This window comes from Taurulus bubalis (genome assembly GCF_910589615.1).
Source record: "Taurulus bubalis genome assembly, chromosome: 6".
Lineage (NCBI taxonomy): Eukaryota > Metazoa > Chordata > Actinopteri > Perciformes > Cottidae > Taurulus > Taurulus bubalis.
In genome coordinates, this window is record NC_136594.1 from 24,483,797 (window position 1) to 24,504,679 (window position 20,883).

Genomic DNA, 20,883 nt, shown 5'->3' on the forward strand with positions numbered 1-20,883 from the left:
GGATGCCATGTGTACAGATTGTAAAGGCCTCCGAGGCAAACTTGTATTTGTGATGTTGGGCTATATAAAATAAACTGAATTGAATGATAAATTGGCCGACATGACTGCTTGTTGGAACTGGAAGCTTCTACACACTGTTTCTTAATTTGGAGAATTGTCTACTTCTGGTTCTTATGCATCAGACCCTCCAAGTCTATAACAAACCTCAGCATACCGTAAGTCCCACAAAGGTAATTCTGCAAGTATTATGAGGATGAAATAGATATGTAACGGCCATGTAGTGGGGTATCGAGTGATCACGTATGGAAGATAAAAGCCCTGACTAGCACACCCCTTCACACCAATAGAAAACAACCACAGAAGAAAACTTTCCACTTACTGGCCAATCACATTGTATACTTCCTTTAACAGAAAAAAGGTGCAGAAGACATGATGTCTTTGAGTGAGATCTGTTTCACTGTCGTCTAACCGTCGGTCGTCATCATCACACATGGACGGGCTGCTCATTTTTCTCGTCGCTCTCTTAGGTAATTCTTTTGATGACAATAATTTTGACAATAATTCAGACACACCCTCTCATTGTTGTTGGGTTGAGCAGGAACCAGCACCTGCTGTAATGTGGAACCGTGTCACACTGAGCACATCTCAATCTGCTTCTACGGTTGTGCTTGTATTCCAGGAGTTGCGTCCTGCAGTCGTGATCGGAGATCTGAATCGGTGTTGGAGGTGACCGTCAGACCAGGAGACAACATCACTCTGTACTGTGACTGTAAATTATCAACTGGTGTATACATAGCATGGTACAGGAACTGCTCTCATGAGAACCAGCCTTCTCTCGTCATTAGAGTAAAAAAACGTTATTTCGAGCTCAACGCTGACACTAATAATTATTCGAAGATTCCCCCACCTTTTCAGTTTGTGAGAAACTTTTCTTCTGACTCCTTTGACCTGCTGATCATGAACATCACTGATTCTGAGGAGGGCCTCTACTACTGTGGAACTGAACAGCAAAAAGTGGAGGAAAAAGAAAAATACGTTTCCACCAACTGGTATTACATATATGGCAACGTCACAACAAGGATCCTAATCGGTAAGTACGCTGGTCTGACTTTGTTCGTGTGAGATCTATGTGCGACTGCAGTGAATGTATCATTTGACTAAATTGTTAGCATGCAAAAAATGTGCGCAGGCCCCAGATATACTTAGAGGAAGATTATGTGAGTCAGTCTCAAGTGAAACTGTATAATAGTTTATACGAAAAATGACATCCCCAAATCTGAGCCTGCCTGTATCTGAAGTGTTGTATGTAGCTCAATGTCCATTTCCATATGTGATTTGTATGCAAAGTGAGCTATAGGATCATTTTACATTTGTAAAATCAGATCCTCCATCAAAGACAAAGGTAGCACTTTTACACTTAATTCTGGAAAGATCTGGACATCTTGGCAGAACAAGTATTAATGTCGATGCAGCATATTGTTTTGCTCTGCTCAAAGAGTTCTCAACAAACCTTCATTTTTAAATTTAATTCAAATCCAACAGTGTTTTTATTCTTGGGGCTCTAAGTTCCAGGGGTCACGGAACAGCTATTACACATTATGAGCCCACGCAAAGCGCTTTGTTAAGGAAAATTATTTAAAAAATGTAATAAAACGTGAGATCAGAGTTTAATGAAGCTAATTGACACACAGCTTTGCTTTGGATTCAGACTCCAGTGAGCCGCCCCGCGAGCCTCCACCGCTCTGTGAATGCTGGATTCTGCTGTTCTCCCTGTGTCCAGCTTTTGTTGTTCTCTCCTCTCTCCTCTCCTCTCTTCTGGTTTATCAACACTGTCAGAAAAAAGGTAATGCCTCTCCTCTTGAGAAATATCCGTGATGATCTACGAATGAGTTGTTATCAGAAAGAAACCCTGATTCAGACAAGTTCCTTTGTTCTGTGTTTGAGTTTGGATGCACCCTGCTGTCTGTAGTGATGCTGTATTGATTTCTGCAGCTCCGGAACCTCAAGCTGATCAGGAAAGACCTCAACCCAGACTGCATCAGGTGGGTGTATCAGTAAAACACACCGAGTGATGGCAATAGATCAGAACACAATCACGATTCTAAATAACAAATATAACATTTTAGGATGAAGACGTGTCTTATGCTGCGCTGGAAATCCGCCAGGCATCCCGGAGACCAGAGAAGAAGGAAACCCGGAGTTCTGAATTCAGCACCTATTCTGCCATCAATACTTCTCGGATGTAGAGACCCCAAAACTAAATACCAAACATAACTATATAACATCAAACGATGGGATCAACCCAAGCGTGACACCAAAGCAGGCAATGTTGTGTAGTGAGCTAACGTGAGTTAACCTAAATGTTAGCCTCCTAAATCAGCCGTCTCCGACAATATAAGCCTTAGAGGAGTTTCTGTCAGGGTCACATCCAATTCTGTTCTTTGCTATCTAGGTGAGAAGTCAGTTCCATTGGTGGTGCATAGAGCACTAGCATTATGTAGCTACGTGTGTAACATCCGTACACCAAGATGGTGGAGACAGACATCATCAGACGTCATGTGACTGCAAGGCCACTGTACCATGCTGCAGCCTCTAGGCATAAAAAGTGAAGCCAATGCAGAAGTGCCTTTGTCCTGCATTCTGTATACTGGCCAGCAGGGGGCGACTCCTCTGGTTGCAAAAGAGAAGTCAGATTTATTGAAGTCTATGAGAAAATAACTCTACTTTTCTCTTAATTTATTCCCTCAGTAAACATGAGTTTATGGTCTCAATATCTAGTTTCAAGTATTCTTTGATACTACATGATGTTCATTTTGTAAATGATGGTCTATTTAAAGTCAAATAGACCATAAAGCAGGGTATGCTTTAGGGCGGGGCTACCACAACGTTGTCCGGTCTGGGAGTTGTCCCTGTTTTCGTCTCACCACTTTAACCCTTTCACTGTGTGTTTTTAGCTCATGAAAGTTAACTGTAACCTTTTTGATCGCCGTCAAATTTAGTATTCAGCGGGTTTTTTTGGCTGTCACAATCTTTTTTGTAACCAGAAGTTAAGCACACAAAAAAAAGATTGTGAATCTTTTGTCACTTATCTTCCCCCATTTCAATCTGGGTGGCAATCATTATCTATAACTGTGTAAAAGAATGTTATGCAGAAAATTCTGTTGCTTTTTAGTTTGCTTTCTTTGAAGGTGGAAAGCAATGATGTTTTGAAAGTTGATACTAAACTGAAGTTCCTCACAACACTTGTAATAAATACAATTTAAAAAAAGGTTTGTTGTTGTTGATTACAATTCCACTTCAGATTCACATTTTTGATTGAAATCGATCCATAACATTTCATAATAGCTTCGACGGCGGCTTGCCTGTAACAAGACATGATTGCGGTTTTCAAGCAATTTCCTGTTCTTATCTGAAGTTAGCCATCAACCCTTTAGAGTTTGTAACTCATTCTGTTCCCAGGGCCAAAAGGACAAATCATACAAAGCCAAAATGGCTACTGTAGTTATTTAAAGATGTCCCTGCCACACAGTTTCCAGGAAGTTAAAAAGACAACACAGAGGTGAGAGTAAAGCCAACCACAAGCGTGTCGCACCTTCTAATCAGTCATGCTCACAGGAAACTCACAGTGACAAACAGTCCCTCGCAGGACTGCAGAGCTTAACGTGCAGACAGACTGAAGCTGCAGATTAGTGTACAGCTTCACTGTCCACAGTTCAGCGTGAGCCTACATGCCGAGAATACAGACGTTACTTCAAATCGACGCAAACCGGCGGCGGAAAAGCTACCGGTCTCACACGGCGTTCCTTCTTTGACATCGTTGTAAACTTGAAACAGTAAAAACTTGAAAATGTAAACTTGAAACAGCGAGAAGGGCGGGGAAATGCTGATGGTGTAATCTTGACTTGCTCCAGGTGAAAGTCTCTCTGGACCTCCAGTGGAGCCGTTATAGGTCGCAAGCCCGAAGCACGTCTGGACGAGGTCTTTGGCCCGCAAGCTGTCCGGAGCAAGCGGAACGAGATCACAACGTGCCACAATACACATTTCATATAACAGAGGAGGGTCCGATCCTTCAAAATGAAACCTAGACCTAATAATTGGTGCCATTTGACAGCTAATGTGCTATTCCCACTTACTGGTCATTTAGTTTGACAGTTTTACGACAAAATATTAGCAATTTAACACAAACCCTTTTAGCCGAGCATTGACATTGACAAAACAGTGATGAATTCCATTCCCATACAATTCCACTTTTTTACGTTTCACATTGTTTCGGACTAACCCCACTGTCAGTGGCATGAACCAACAGTGCATATGAACTAAATCCAGGAAACAGTATTTACACTGACTGAATTTCTATCCTTCATTTGTTTTTTTAATTCTTCACAACAGTAGACGAGATGCACAAATTAACATCCAGATAGAAAAACTCTTTGTTGTTGCTTTTGCTGTTGATCACGATCCAGCTTCAGGTTCACATGTTTTGATTGAAATCAATTCGTAATGTTTCATAATGGTGGCGACGATTGTGTCTCTATAAAGAGACACAAAGGTGGTTTTCAGATAATTTCCTGTTTTTTATCTCAAGTTCGCCATCAACCCCCGCATAGACCCTCCACCGGTGGTGTGATACGATTCCAAGTAAACGCTTTACAGGAAACTCACAGTGACAAACAGCTTCTCACGTAGATGTAGAGCTCAACAGGCTGAAGCTGCAGACGAGTGGCCTGCTGAAGGTGTTGGTGGAGTTGAGTTTGGCTCTGCAGCCCCCCCCCCCCCCCGACACAGCTACATTTAGAAGTTTATTTCTGGATCTGTGTCATATGCAGTGACCACATCCTGACTTTGTGAGATTGAATGAGGTCCGCTCTGCACGGTGTTGCGAGGCGCCATTTGTTTCAGTGTGTGGTTTCATGCACAGACACCATGGTCAGTGGGATAAAGACATGCTGTTTGTCTCCAACCTGATGTCAAAACAACATCATGTGGCATTTTTTGGATGGCCGTGTGTTTCTTGAACAATATATATTAATTATTCTCCACTATTTCAAGATTTTGTACCCAATTACTTTCCGTGAGTGGAGGTATTTAGGGAAACACTGACCTCTCACTCTTGGTAACGTTAACCAGTGGAACTCTCCTGACCTCTAGTGGATGGTAATTGGTCTGCTTTTCTAATCTTGCAACCAGTCAAAGCACTTTCACAGTACATCATTCACACACTGATGGCAGGGGCTACCATGCAAGGTGCCACCTGCTCATCAGGTCTATCTAACTAACTGACATACAACAGGCACAGATTGGGTTAAGTGTCTTGCCCAATGACACATCGACATGGACTAGCAGAGCCGGGGATTAAACCGCCAACCCTCTGATTGAAGGACAACCCTGCTCTCCTGCTGAGCCACAGTTAAGAAGATGTAGATGTGGAGAGGAAATTTGAGTCAGAGCCTTCCAAACTAAGGGACACAGTGCTAAATCATGATTGTAAATTCACTCTAGCCGATGGATTCGACGACCGAAACAAAACAGCCGACATTGTTTCTGACCAGCCTGACCTGCAGCGTCACAATGTGTAACCCCCGCAGGCCACAAAGCGACGAAGGTGATTTACTTTGTTTGCACAGAACAATTAATGCTTTTGATCTAACGACAGAATACTTACGAGAAGACGTGTTCACAGATAACAGGGTTTCTGTTCAGCACAGTGATAACACCTTTAAATAAAGGAGTGAGTACAGTCACAATAAAAGAAAATATACCGTGCTTCAAATGACTCTTAACAGGATTATGTACATTGTATTATACTCATTGCTATTTAAACCAAAAATAAATGACAACTCTACCAACTACTCTCATGTTGGCATATCTTTCGTGGCAGCAGCTAATACTGGAATAACAAAGTCAAACATTTGAAGACTTCTCAAAATCAATTTTGGCAATTTTAATTTAAAAATTGTCTGAAAAGTCCTTCGGTGTGAGAACTACAACAACAGGCATCAAGCAGCGATTTTGGCTCATCACACCTTTTTTTATGAAACTGACGTCATTGTTTCAGTAGAAATCTGAAATATCCACGTGGGGGAAACCAAAGCATCTGCACGCTGACAGTATCCTTTAGACCAGGGGTGTCAAACTCATTTTAGTTAAGGGGCCACATGCTGCCCATTTTGAATTAAGTGGGTCAGACCAGTAAAATCATAGCATAATAATGCGTAATAACGACAATATTTCTCTATGTTTACATCATTGGTGAAGGTTTTTTGGACGATAAGCCCTATTTTAAAGTCTTTCTACCATATACTAGAAACATAAAGACCAAAAATTCAGACATCGGCATATCTGCCTGGGCTCTCCTCTGCCGATTCCTTCGCTTTGTGGCGCGTTTGTGACGCCACTTTCATGACGTGATCCATTTTTAACGACTTGCAACACGATGCCTCGTGGTGAAAAATACAGTGAAATGTCCAAAAACGTTATCCTCCATTTGCAACTTGTACTTTCTCCCTGAATTTCGTCACAACGCCTGTTTTTCTCCCGGTCATTGATGGTGCACCGTCTGTAGCCCCAGCACGGGTCCAGTCCACGCCGACCCAGTCCAGCGCTTCTACGAGAGCGCTAAAAATGTAATTGGCTGTAGTGTCTGTCATGGGGATCAAAGGAACTCCTCAGAGACCGCCAACATCTTATCAACACCACGAATGAATACGGCCTGTTGAGCAACATATGTAATGTCAGTGCGCTTATCGATTGCAACTGAAAATGCGACACATGACTTTACTTCATGCTTCTTTTGGCTCCAAATCTGCTGAAAGATTGGAAATCCTATCCGTCACAGTATTCCTCGTTAGGCTAATGTTGGCAAAAGTCTGTCACTTTTATTTTTTATTCTTTCTTTATTTTGTTTTTTTATTTTTATTTGAACAGTTATCCGGCCGGCCGGATCCGGCCTGCGGGCCGTATGTTTGACACCCCTGCTTTAGAGACATCACTACGGCGTGGGAGCTTCTAGTCGTCAGCAGCAAGAAACCCAAACGACGAACACAAGGAGCAAACCGTCTCCCGCGGTGGAGGAGGAGTCCTCGTGTACCAGTCGGCACAACCGTCGGTGAAAAACTATGATTGGATGCTTTTGAAATTTCAAAGATCTAATCCTCTTCCGAAGATTGGATTTAGATGGATAAAGATGTTCTCTCAAGCTTTTACTGTTCTCTCTAACTTGCTTACTTGAACCTTTTTTGTTGTTGTGATTCCAAACATGATTTTAAGAATTGTGCTCTGGGAAACTCGTGCCGAGCTGTTTGTTCACCAACGAATCGGTCGTCAATTGTTTTTTTGTTTTTTGTGTCATTATCATGGCGGTTGGACACAGAAGCACCCTCTCACCTCCTCAGGCAGACGCACTGTGAGGTTTTTACAGACTGTTGTGGTCTGGTGATGATGGCACAGGTCCAAAAGTAAAGAACAGTCTTCATTTCTTCGGTTCGGTACGTTTTCAATACAGCAGAGTACAAAAAAGAGTACAAATAGCAGAATAATTTTTCCCCTTGATTTATCCAAATATTTGTTGATTCATGCTGCTGATCCGCCACACTGCCGTTGCTTTCCGAGATGCTGGATTCATGACATGGGTTTTATTTGTGGCCTTTAGAGCACCCTTAAACTTAATTTGTTACAAAATGTTTCTTTTAAAGGTATTGTGGGAAGTTGGGTGTTATAATGTAACTGTGAAATTAACTAAGGACTAAGGAACTAAGGAACCTAAAACCTAAAAGGTTCTATCACCTGTGTATCATATCATATGCACAGACTTTCATCACGGCGGACATTTTTAATTGCCAGAAAACATTACTGGCACACCTAAAAGTACATGTCATGCTGCGACACACTATTTATGTATTACTTATGTAAGTGTTGAATAGTGCATTACAGTCAATCATAGTACTGTTTATGAATCGGAATAATATATATCAATATGTGAAATGCATTTTCTGCCACCTGCTCTGCTGTCAATCACTTGTGACACAGACAGAGGAGCAATCAATACCATTGATGACACATACATTTTATTTCTTTTAATATATTTTTTAAATATATATGTGTGTGTGTGTGTGTGTCTAGTCATCATCAAGTCATCACTGCAACCAGGTGTTTAAAGTTAAGCGCAGTAAAGACAGGTTGGACAGGGGGTACTTCTTCCAAGAAGAACAACACAATACAGAGAAGAACGTTCGCCTTCACCACATCCTGTCGCCCGTGTGATGTTCAGGCAACAGGAAACCCACGCAGCACGACAGCAACCCGTTGTGGCCCCACTACTCTGAGACGCGAATGCAGATGAAAACACTGATGCAGGATGCCGCCAGGAGCTTTAAGATGAGATAATCCTTTATTAGTCCCGCAGTGGGGACATTTTCAGGGTTACAGCAGAAAAGGGATAAAGTGCACACAAAGAACAGTAGAACAGTAATAAAAAACAGTAAGAATCTACAATAACCAAATAGTATTATGTATTTATATTGCACAGGTTGAAGTGATTACATTAAAGTGATTGAAGTGTTGTTTGTGGTCTACTGGGAGCTCAGCTGGTTGTGCAGTCTGACAGCAGCAGGAAGGAAGGACTTGCGGTACCTTTCCTTCACACCGGTGGCTGTGCAGAGCTGCCGGAGGGTCCTGCATGGGGTGTGATGCCGTGTTCACACCAAAAGAGTTGTGAAATATTCACGCGAGTAGATTACATGTAAAGTCAATGCACAGACGCGAATGGTTGTGAAAAAGAGAATTTTTCGGCAGGCGGCGCAAATGAGACGACGCCCGACGCTGAGTTGCGAAAGACAATTTTTATTTTTTATTTATTTGTTCATTTTTGCAGGGACAATGCACATTAATCAACAGTAAAACTGTAAGTGAGCCAGAGTTAGCCAGAGAGGCTAATTTTCATCTGCTATCCCTGGCCAGATTTCTTTTATGGCAGCCTGAAAATACATTTTCAATAACACAATGCAACTAAGATAGACAGACAGCAATGTATAGACAAAACTAATTCACATCAAAGAAAAGTGTATCCACAGTAGATGCATATATAAACACTGGAGGCACATACAATACATTAACACTAAACAAGACAAATGCACACATACACCAAATACGCAGGCAGGACAGACAGTACAGTAATGCTTCACACCTGATTGGCAACAAGCCATTCCTTAAGGCTGTGTTTGAATGTCTTGTATGTTCTTTTGTGCGTATATGTGATGGAAGAGCATTCCATGAGTTTGCTGAATTCACAGAAAATGCAGATTTGCTAAAAGAGTTTGACCTATGTGAAATGACACAATCACCTCTTGAAGCAGATCTAGTGTCTGCGTTGAGAAGCTCCGACCGTCGTCACCGTCGTCCCGCCGTTGCTGAATCAAACTGCTGCTGGTCCGCCTGAAGGAGCGCTGGAAGCGACCATCATTCAGACGCTGTTCCTGTTCTTGACCAGCTAGTTCAGTCTCTTCCTGTCAGCTGTCGTGATGCTGCTGCTCCAGAAGACCACTCCCGAAAAGATGGCTGATGCCACCACAGAGTCGAAGAAGATCTTCAGGAGTGCTCCCTGCAGGGAGGCAGGAGGGAGGTATTGACTTCCTCCAGCTGGAGAAAGACAAGGCCCTCCTCAGGCCCCATCGCCCTCAGGCACCAGCTCAGTCACAACGCGCCTTATTAAATTAGGTTGGCAGCCCTGCACGACACAACCAAAAGCCCCCAAGAGCTTTGTCACGAGGTTTAGAAAATTAAAACGAGACAGGGATGAAGCCGTGGCATCTTTCAATGTGACCTCTCTCACCGTTTTATTTTGCCACCGTCCCAAAAATGATTTAAACCGCTCTGAGGTTTGTGGAAACATTCAAAAACTCTAAATGTCATCCTTTTATTTTACTTATAGTGTTTTGTTTCCCTCACAAAAGCACACGATTAAAAGGATAAGGAAATGAAAGGTTGTATTTTTATGGATTAAAACAAATCTTGTCATTAACAGTTGTAATGATTATAAGATGCTTTGTGTAAACGGCTCATAATACATCGCTAATATATATTTATGTTGTTGTAAAAACATATCCTTCAAACAACTGGATTCATTCAAGTTTCTCACCAAAACCACATTTAACGAGATTGCACATGAACACGTCACGATAACGTGATAATTTCTCGGTTACACCACTAATCTTTTCACTGCTGAATCAATCTGACATCCAGGGTAAATCCTTCAACCACATATTGTAGACCCTTCTGTCTGCTTCTCTCTGAAATTGAATTTTGTTTTATGACTTTGGTGGATCTGATGATTTTTCATTCGGTCAGGTTGAAATTTGTGATTGTGCAAGAAATTATTCCACAACTTTTGGATGGATTGACATCGCGACATTGATGCTCACACTTTTTGTCCAACCACTCAACATTTCAAGTTACAATGACGAGGCTTTCCCAGTGCTTCATCTACTGCCCATGTTATTATACATTGTCTCCATTTACACAACAGCTGCTACTGAAAACTGGTCCTGTTGCATCTTTGAACCTTTTGATGCATAAGAAGGAAGTAAATTCAGGACACGATTCTCTCCTTTATCTCAATTCCTGAACTGCTGTAATAATACTAACTAATGTAATAATATTTTAGATTATAAGCTATATAATATGTTGTTCTTAGATCCAGCATTTTCATATCATATATTATAAAATAATAATTGAGTAATTCATTTTCTGAATATATATATACAATACATATAATACGTTATATAGTATAGGATAATATAAAACATAAAAACAGTCCAGCAAAGACAATCTGGTGTCACTCTACACTGCACAAACATGGATTTGACCCCATAAATGACAAATTTGAACGTTGTCAACTTCTGTTACATATGCATCAGAATCCCTATTTCTATAAAATACTGTGAGTCTTAAAAAGGCAGTCTGTACTCTGATGTTTCCTCTTATAGGGATAATATTACCACACATCTTCACACCAATAGAAAACAACCACAGAAGAAAATGTTCCACTTGACTGGCCAACCACATTGTATACTTCCTTTGACGGAAAAACGGTGCAGAGGACATGATGTCTTTGAGTGAGATCTGTTTCACTGTCTTCCAACCGTCGCTCTCATCATCACACATGGACGGGCTGCTCACTTTTCTGGTCGCTCTCTTAGGTAATTCAGACAAACCCTCTCCTTGTTGTTGGGTTGAGCAGGAACCAGCACCTGCTGTAATGTGGAACCGTGTCACACTGAGCACATCTCAATCTGCTTTTACGGTTGTGCTTGTATTCCAGGAGTTGCGTCCTGCAGTCGTGATCGGAGATCTGAATCGGTGTTGGAGGTGACCGTCAGACCAGGAGACAACATCACTCTGTACTGTGACTCTAAAGTATCAACTGGAGTATACATAGCGTGGTACAGGAACTGCTCTCATGAGAACCAGCCTTCTCTCGTCCTTAGAGTAAACAAACCTTCTTTTGAGCTCAACGTTGACCCTAAGAATTTTTTTCAGCTTCCCCACCCATCTTTTCAGTTTGTGAGAAACTTTTCTTCTGAATCTTATGACCTGCTGATCATGAACATCACTGATTCTGAGGAGGGCCTCTACTACTGTGGAACTGAACAGCAAAAAGTGGAGGATGAAGAATACATTTCCACCAAATGGTATTACACATATGGCAACGTCACAACAAGGATCCTAATCGGTAAGTACGCTGGTCTGACTTTTCCTTTCATGTTGACCCTTATTGTGCACTGAATGTAACTGGATTTAACTCATCACCACAGTATGAAAATGTGCTTTTCTCCATTCTATTAAAGTTTGTGAGTGATCGTGATGTTAAGTCCAACATACAAAAGTGTTCAGACCGCATGAGCAAAAGGGCCATAATATGACTAACGAGTTAAATTGAATCCAGAGATAGAAATTAATCTCAAATTAAATACATGATTCTTTTCAATTCCAAAGAGACCTCTTGGGTTTGAATGGGTTGGTTTTATAGTGCAATATGTTCTACTTTGATCTTTTAATACGTCCTCTGTTTGGGGGATGAATTTGAGAAAACAGAAAACAGCATCACTCATGAATTAAAAATGTTCAAGATCTCACCTGTTGCTGGCATAACATCCATCATCAATGAGGCTTTTTTAAATAAACAAGCATTGACTAATGTGTTTCATGAAATTGGAAGCTCTCTGAAGAGCTGCTAAACATGAATTAAAATCCTAAAATAATTATGTAAAATTGAGAAAGATATAGTAGGTTATTCTTTGTTCATTATTAAGATCATCATTATTTTTGCACAGTTTTTGTGGGACATTTCTGCATGGCCCCACCTGCCCCTGTTGACCAGTCACCACTATATGTTTAAATGTTTTGCTGAATGCGGGAAAAGAAACAAAGTTAAGAAGTAATACACATATGTATGTGTTCCAGATGCGGGCCCTGACCCCCGTGGGGGGTTTGAATGCCCTGTGCTTGTTGGGTCCTGGATGATGGTGTTGACTCCAGCCTTCACTGTTCTCACCTCCGTCCTCTCCTTCATTTTGGTTTATTACGTCTTTCAGAAAGCAGGTGTAGTGTCACAGATGTTTTTCCTACTTTTGTTCCCAATGAATTATGTTAAATCAATCATTTAAACACACAGGGAGGCTGTCATCATGTCATTTTATTTGCAAAGTAGCTACTTTGTAACAATGCTGTGTTCATTTTTGCAGACAAAGAATCTCAGGTTCTCCAGGAAAGACCTGACCCCAGGGGACAAGCGGGATGGGATCAGGTACTGAACAGTGAGCATTTGGGAGCTTTATTGAGTCTATATGAAGTACATTAGGTGTGACTCAGCATCTCTTTGTCTTTGCAGTAGTTTTAATGTGTCGCAGTCACAGATCTTTAGATGTAACAGCACAAGAGGTGAGCATAAAGCTTCTAGCTAACAAAAGTCAAACTGTCTCTCAGGATGAAGATGCGTGTTTCACTCGAGTTGTGTTCCGGCCTAAAGGATGGACGAACGCACCAAGAGGCAGAGGGCGGACGGCACAAGCACGGTTGCTTTACTCAAGCAGAGACCACATGGAGTGAAACGATTTCAAATTCAAAAGGTTCAAATTCAAGTCCTCGGCTGCCATTTCCTCTTGTTTGTTGTCCTGTGGTTGAAGAAACACCTCAAGCAAGCGGGTGCAGGCTTTTGCTTTATTCTGTTATCAGGTTTATAACCAACCAGACAGCAATGGTCTCTCTTTCTCTATCTGACATATATACATGTTTACAATCTGTTTAAAATGTACCTTTCTAGTTTTGTCGCATGTTAAGCTACAGCCTTATACCTTGCTTTTAATTTGTATTAGTTAAATAAAGTAGAGGAATTCATTGTACTTTTTTAGAACACGTAACATCTAGAACATGTCATGAAATAAACACTTTTACACTTGCTGAATTCTTGTCTGTTCATTTATGCATATGACATATCATAACATAATGAAATGCTGATTAAAATAAAGTAGTCCTTGCGATCATAAAGCTTGACAGGAAGCCCACAGTGACCAACAGCCCTCGTACTGCAGAACTCAACATGCAGACAGACTGACGCTGTAGACCCGTCACCCTGATGCAGGTGTTGCTGCTCGGCATCACTGTGTTTCCTGTTGATCAGTAGAATCGCATCTTAGGTGTTGAGAACACAGATATACTTCTTTTGAACGTAAAGAAACTGTCCGACACCATCTTAACTAAAACTGGAGGAAACGGTTTCGTCCCCCTTTTTATTCTCACTTGGTCCCGCTGACTACAGGCAGAGCCACGTGACACGTAACATCCAAAAGTTCTGAGATGACACTGCCCTGGTTGGTCTACTTCCCCAAGTTATCCACCTGGCCTGTAAACAGGAAGTTGAATCTTTTGTCAGCTGGTGTGATAAACATTCCTTGATCTACTGCCCATGTGATTATACATGAGTGGCACTCTCTATTGTCTCCGTTTATACAACAGCTGCTACTGAAAACTGGTCCTGTTGGAGCTTTCAATCAATTGTATATAGAAAAAAGAGGAAATCATTTGATATGTATATTTCTTCAATTGGATTGAATAATATAAAATATGGATTTTACCCCATGAAGGACTGATTTAAGCATCGTCAACTTCTGTTACATGCATCAGAATCCCCATGTCTATAAAATACTGCGAGTCTTAGAAAAGCAGTACTGAAGGTATTGCTCGGCTGTACTCAAGTAGTATCCATATAAGAGGAAACATCAGACTACCACACACCTCTACACCAATAGAAAACAACCACAGAAGAAAATGTTCCACTTGACTGGCCAATCACATTGTATACTTCCTTTGACAGAAAAACGGTGCAGAGGACATGATGTCTTTGAGTGAGATCTGTTTCACTGTCTTCCAACCGTCGCTCTCATCATCACACATGGACGGGCTGCTCACTTTTCTGGTCGCTCTCGTAGGTAATTCTTTTGAGACAATTTTTCGATGTTTAGATGACAATAATTCAGACACACCCTCTCATTGTTGTTGGGTTGAGCAGGAACCAGCACCTGCTGTAATGTGGAACCGTGTCACACTGAGCACATCTCAATCTGCTTCTACGGTTGTGCTTGTATTCCAGGAGTTGCGTCCTGCAGTCGTGATCGGAGATCTGAATCGGTGTTGGAGGTGACCGTCAGACCAGGAGACAACATCACTCTGTACTGTGACTGTAAATTATCAACTGGAGTATACATAGCGTGGTACAGGAACTGCTCTCATGAGAACCAGCCTTCTCTCGTCCTTAGAGTAAAAAAACGTTATTTCGAGCTCAACGCTGACACTAATAATTATTCGAAGATTCCCCCACCTTTTCAGTTTGTGAGAAACTTTTCTTCTGACTCCTATGACCTGCTGATCATGAACATCACTGCTTCTGAGGAGGGCCTCTACTACTGTGGAACTGAACAGAAAAAAGTGGAGGAAAAAGAAAAATACGTTTCCACCAAATGGTATTACACATATGGCAACGTCACAACAAGGATCCTAATCGGTAAGTACGCTGGTCTGACTTTTCCTTTCATGTTGACCCTTATTGTGCACTGAATGTAACTGGATTTAACTCATCACCACAGTATGAAAATGTGCTTTTCTCCATTCTATTAAAGTTTGTGAGTGATCGTGATGTTAAGTCCAACATACAAAAGTGTTCAGACCGCATGAGCAAAAGGGCCATAATATGACTAACGAGTTAAATTGAATCCAGAGATAGAAATTAATCTCAAATTAAATACATGATTCTTTCCAATTCCAAAGAGACCTCTTGGGTTTGAATGGGTTGGTTTTATAGTGCAATATGTTCTACTTTGATCTTTTAATACATCCTCTGTTTGGGGGATGAATTTGAGAAAACAGAAAACAGCATCACTCATGAATTAAAAATGTTCAAGATCTCACCTGTTGCTGGCATAACATCCATCACCAATGAGGCTTTTTTAAATAAACAAGCATTGACTAATGTGTTTCATGAAATTGGAAGCTCTCTGAAGAGCTGCTAAACATGAATTAAAATCCTAAAATAATTATGTAAAATTGAGAAAGATATAGTAGGTTATTCTTTGTTCATTATTAAGATCATCATTATTTTTGCACAGTTTTTGTGGGACATTTCTGCATGGCCCCACCTGCCCCTGTTGACCAGTCACCACTATATGTTTAAATGTTTTGCTGAATGCGGGAAAAGAAACAAAGTTAAGAAGTAATACACATATGTATGTGTTCCAGATGCGGGCCCTGACCCCCGTGGGGGGTTTGAATGCCCTGTGCTTGTTGGGTCCTGGATGATGGTGTTGACTCCAGCCTTCACTATTCTCACCTCCGTCCTCTCCTTCATTTTGGTTTATTACGTCTTTCAGAAAGCAGGTGTAGTGTCACAGATGTTTTTCCTACTTTTGTTCCCAATTAATTATGTTAAATCAATCATTTAAACACACAGGGAGGCTGTCATCATGTCATTTTATTTGCAAAGAGGCAGAAGCTACTTTGTGATGATGCTGTGTTCATTTTTGCAGACAAAGAATCTCAGGTTCTCCAGGAAAGACCTGACCCCAGGGGACAAGCGGGATGGGATCAGGTACTGAACAGTGAGCATTTGGGAGCTTTATTGAGTCTATATGAAGTACATTAGGTGTGACTCAGCATCTCTTTGTCTTTGCAGTAGTTTTAATGTGTCGCAGTCACAGATCTTTAGATGTAACAGCCCAAGAGGTGAGCATAAAGCTTCTAGCTAACAAAAGTCAAACTGTCTCTCAGGATGAAGATGCGTGTTTCACTCGAGTTGTGTTCCGGCCTAAAGGATGGACGAACGCACCAAGAGGCAGAGGGCGGACGGCACAAGCACGGTTGCTTTACTCAAGCAGAGACCACATGGAGTGAAATGATTTCAAATTCAAAAGGTTCAAATTCAAGTCCTCGGCTGCCATTTCCTCTTGTTTGTTGTCCTGTGGTTGAAGAAACACCTCAAGCAAGCGGGTGCAGGCTTTTGCTTTATTCTGTTATCAGGTTTATAACCAACTAGGCAGCAATGGTCTCTCTTTCTCTATCTGACATATATACATGTTTACAATCTGTTTAAAATGTACTTTTCTAGTTTTGTCGCATGTTAAGCTACAGCCTTATACCTTGCTTTTAATTTGTATTAGTTAAATAAAGTAGAGGAATTCATTGTACTTTTTTAGAACACGTAACATCTAGAACATGTCATGAAATAAACACTTTTACACTTGCTGAATTCTTGTCTGTTCATTTATGCATATGACATATCATAACATAATGAAATGCTGATTAAAATAAAGTAGTCCTTGCGATCATAAAGCTTGACAGGAAGCCCACAGTGACCAACAGCCCTCGTACTGCAGAACTCAACATGCAGACAGACTGACGCTGTAGACCCGTCACCCTGATGCAGGTGTTGCTGCTCGGCATCACTGTGTTTCCTGTTGATCAGTAGAATCGCATCTTAGGTGTTGAGAACACAGATATACTTCTTTTGAACGTAAAGAAACTGTCCGACACCATCTTAACTAAAACTGGAGGGAACGGTTTCGTCCCCCTTTTTATTCTCACTTGGTCCCGCTGACTACAGGCAGAGCCACGTGACACGTAACATCCAAAAGTTCTGAGATGACACTGCCCTGGTTGGTCTACTTCCCCAAGTTATCCACCTGGCCTGTAAACAGGAAGTTGAATCTTTTGTCAGCTGGTGTGATAAACATTCCTTGATCTACTGCCCATGTGATTATACATGAGTGGCACTCTCTATTGTCTCCGTTTATACAACAGCTGCTACTGAAAACTGGTCCTGTTGGAGCTTTCAATCAATTGTATATAGAAAAAAGAGGAAATCATTTGATATGTATATTTCTTCAATTGTATTGAATAATATAAAATATGGATTTTACCACATGCATCAGAATCCCCATGTCTATAAAATACTGCGAGTCTTAGAAAAGCAGTACTGAAGGTATTGCTCGGCTGTACTCAAGTAGTATCCATATAAGAGGAAACATCAGACTACCACACACCTTTACACCAATAGAAAACAACCGCAGAAGAAAATGTTCCACTTGACTGGCCAACCACATTGTATACTTCCTTTGACAGAAAAACGGTGCAGAGGACATGATGTCTTTGAGTGAGATCTGTTTCACTGTCTTCCAACCGTCGCTCTCATCATCACACATGGACGGGCTGCTCACTTTTCTGGTCGCTCTCTTAGGTAATTCTTTTGAGACAATTTTTCGATGTTTAGATGACAATAATTCAGACACACCCTCTCCTTGTTGTTGGGTTGAGCAGGAACCAGCACCTGCCGTAATGTGGAACCGTGTCACACTGAGCACATCTCAATCTGCTTCTACGGTTGTGCTTGTATTCCAGGAGTTGCGTCCTGCAGTCGTGATCGGAGATCTGAATCGGTGTTGGAGGTGACCGTCAGACCAGGAGACAACATCACTCTGTACTGTGACTGTAAATTATCAACTGGTGTACGGATAGTATGGCACAGGAACTGCTCTCATGAGAACCAGCCTTCTCTCGTCCTTAGAGTAAAAGGACCTCTGTATTATTTTAAGATTCAACCTCATTTTCAGTTTGTGAGAAACTTTTCTTCTGAATCCTATGACCTGCTGATCATGAACATCACTGATTCTGAGGAGGGCCTCTACTACTGTGGAACTGAACAGAAAAAAGTGGAGGAAAAAGAATACACTTCCTCCAGCTGGTATTACACATATGGCAACATCACAACAAGGATCCTAATCGGTAAGTACGCTGGTCTGACTTTTCCTTTCATGTTGACCCTTATTGTGCACTGAATGTAACTGGATTTAACTCATCACCACAGTATGAAAATGTGCTTTTCTCCATTCTATTAAAGTTTGTGAGTGATCGTGATGTTAAGTCCAACATACAAAAGTGTTCAGACCGCATGAGCAAAAGGGCCATAATATGACTAACGAGTTAAATTGAATCCAGAGATAGAAATTAATCTCAAATTAAATACATGATTATTTCCAATTCCAAAGAGACCTCTTGGGTTTAAATATGTTGAGTTTAAAGTGCAATATTTTCTACTTTGAACTTTTAATACATCCTCTGTTTGGGGGGATGCATTTGAGAAAACAGAAAACAGCATCACTCATGAATAAAAAATGTTCAAGATCTCACCTGTTGCTGGCATAACATCCATCACCAATGAGGCTTTTTTAAATAAACAAGCATTGACTAATGTGTTTCATGAAATTGGAAGTTGGGTCTGTGCTGGAAAAGGTCAATCGTTACAGCTCAAATGTCATCAGTTGGGGTTGCTGTCTGAAAAAAACATGTTTATCCTCTTCAAAAGTTCCTCTCCGACTGTTTATTATTTTCAGCAGTGAAAGCAGTGAAAGCAGCACAAAGCCTCCTCTCTGTCATACCGGTATGAAGCTCAGTGTGGTCAGCGCTTTGCAAAGTTTTCCCGTCCGAGTAAGCCGAGTCTCACAGCATCCAATTTCACTTAATCGGTCCCAAAAAAATATTATTTAGTTGCCGCAAATAATTTTCCATTATTGACCGTCTGAGCCTGCAATATATTGGCTGGCCGAGGAATGAAATACTCTTCCATGCCAATAGGTAGCCCAATAATGACCTACCATATATGCTGTATTATATGTGACATTTTGTTGGTGTTGTAGAAAATGCGCCGCGGCTCAAAAAAGGTTGAAAAACACTGAGCTAGATAATCCCCTTCGTTCATATTCTCTGTGGCGCGCTGGCGTTCGCTAAGGGAGGTTTGCGTCCGACAGTTCCGCCAAACAAATCTGCAGTAACGACTTGGGGTCTCCCTTTATACACCCATGGGCCACGGCATCGGGTATGGTCAACAAGCTTGTGTAGTTGCACAATCTGAGCATGCATATTCATATTTTGCTACAATATATCACGCAATCTATGCGCACAATTAACATTGCGTTGTGAGAGCGGGTCTGGCCCCACAGGAACCGTAGGCCTAGTGTGGACATGAATTGCAGTCTGAAGTGTTGCTAAACATGAATTTAAATCCGAAACGAACTATGTAAAAACATTTTTTGCACACAGTTTTTGTGGGACATTTCTGCATGGCCCCACCTGCCCCTGTTGACCAGTCACCACTGATGCAGATATGTTTAAATGTTTTGCTGAATGCGGGAAAAGAAACAAAGTTAAGAAGAAATACACATATGTTTGTGTTCCAGATGCGGGCCCTGACCCCCGTGGGGGGTTTGAATGCCCTGTGCTTGTTGGGTCCTGGATGATGGTGTTGACTCCAGCCTTCACTATTCTCACCTCCGTCCTCTCCTTCATTTTGGTTTATTACGTCTTTCAGAAAGCAGGTGTAGTGTCACAGATGTTTTTCCTACTTTTGTTCCCAATGAATTATTTTTAAATCAATCATTTAAACACACAGGGAGGCTGTCATCATGTCATTTTATTTGCAAAGAGGCAGAAGCTACTTTGTGATGATGCTGTGTTCATTTTTGCAGACAAAGAATCTCAGGTTCTCCAGGAAAGACCTGACCCCAGGGGACAAGTGGGATGGGATCAGGTACTGAACAGTGAGCATTTGGGAGCTTTATTGAGTCTATATTAAGTACATTAGGTGTGACTCAGCATCTCTTCGTCTTTGCAGTAGTTTTAATGTGTCGCAGTCACAGATCTTTAGATGTAACAGCACAAGAGGTGAGCATAAAGCTTCTAGCTAACAAAAGACAAACTGTCTCTCAGGATGAAGATGCGTGTTTCACTCGAGTTGTGTTCCGGCCTAAAGGATGGACGAACGCACCAAGAGGCAGAGGGCGGACGGCACAAGCACGGTTGCTTTACTCAAGCAGAGACCACATGGAGTGAAATGATTTCAAATTCAAAAGGTTCAAATTCAAGTCCTCGGCTGCCATTTCCTCTTGTTTGTTGTCCTGTGGTTGAAGAAACACCTCAAGCAAGCGGGTGCAGGCTTTTGCTTTATTCTGTTATCAGGTTTATAACCAACTAGGCAGCAATGGTCTCTTTCTCTATCTGACATATATACATGTTTACAATCTGTTTAAAATGTACTTTTCTAGTTTTGTCGCATGTTAAGCTACAGCCTTATACATTGCTTTTATTTATTTTTTGTTAAAATAAAGTAGAGGATTTTGTTCATCGAAAACATGCTGACATTTTGTCTGTTCATTTATGCATATGACATATCATAACATAATGTAATGCTGATTAAAATAAAGTAGTCCTTGTGATCAGCCCCTCGTACTGTTGCTGCTCGGCATCACTGTGTTTGCTGTTTATCAGTCGAATCACATCTTAGTTGAGTAC